Here is a 204-nt window from a genome sequence, read left to right as displayed (position 1 = left end):
GTTTCTATCTCTCTACTCGAGATCTCGATCTCTAGAGATGAAATTTTTATCACATGTACAAATTAAATTTTTACCACATGTACATAAACATAGTCTGAACACATTTCTGAAATTTCATAAATTTCGAAAAATTGTTTTTTTTTTCTGCGGCGATTTTTATTTCGATTTTTTAAATTTAACTGTGATGCTTTTTGAAAATTCAAA

This window comes from Anneissia japonica, unplaced genomic scaffold, assembly GCF_011630105.1.
Source record: "Anneissia japonica isolate Jap-2015-1 unplaced genomic scaffold, ASM1163010v1 scaffold27646_len847_cov161, whole genome shotgun sequence".
Taxonomy (NCBI): domain Eukaryota; kingdom Metazoa; phylum Echinodermata; class Crinoidea; order Comatulida; family Comatulidae; genus Anneissia; species Anneissia japonica.
Note: the sequence above shows the minus strand (reverse complement) of the source record.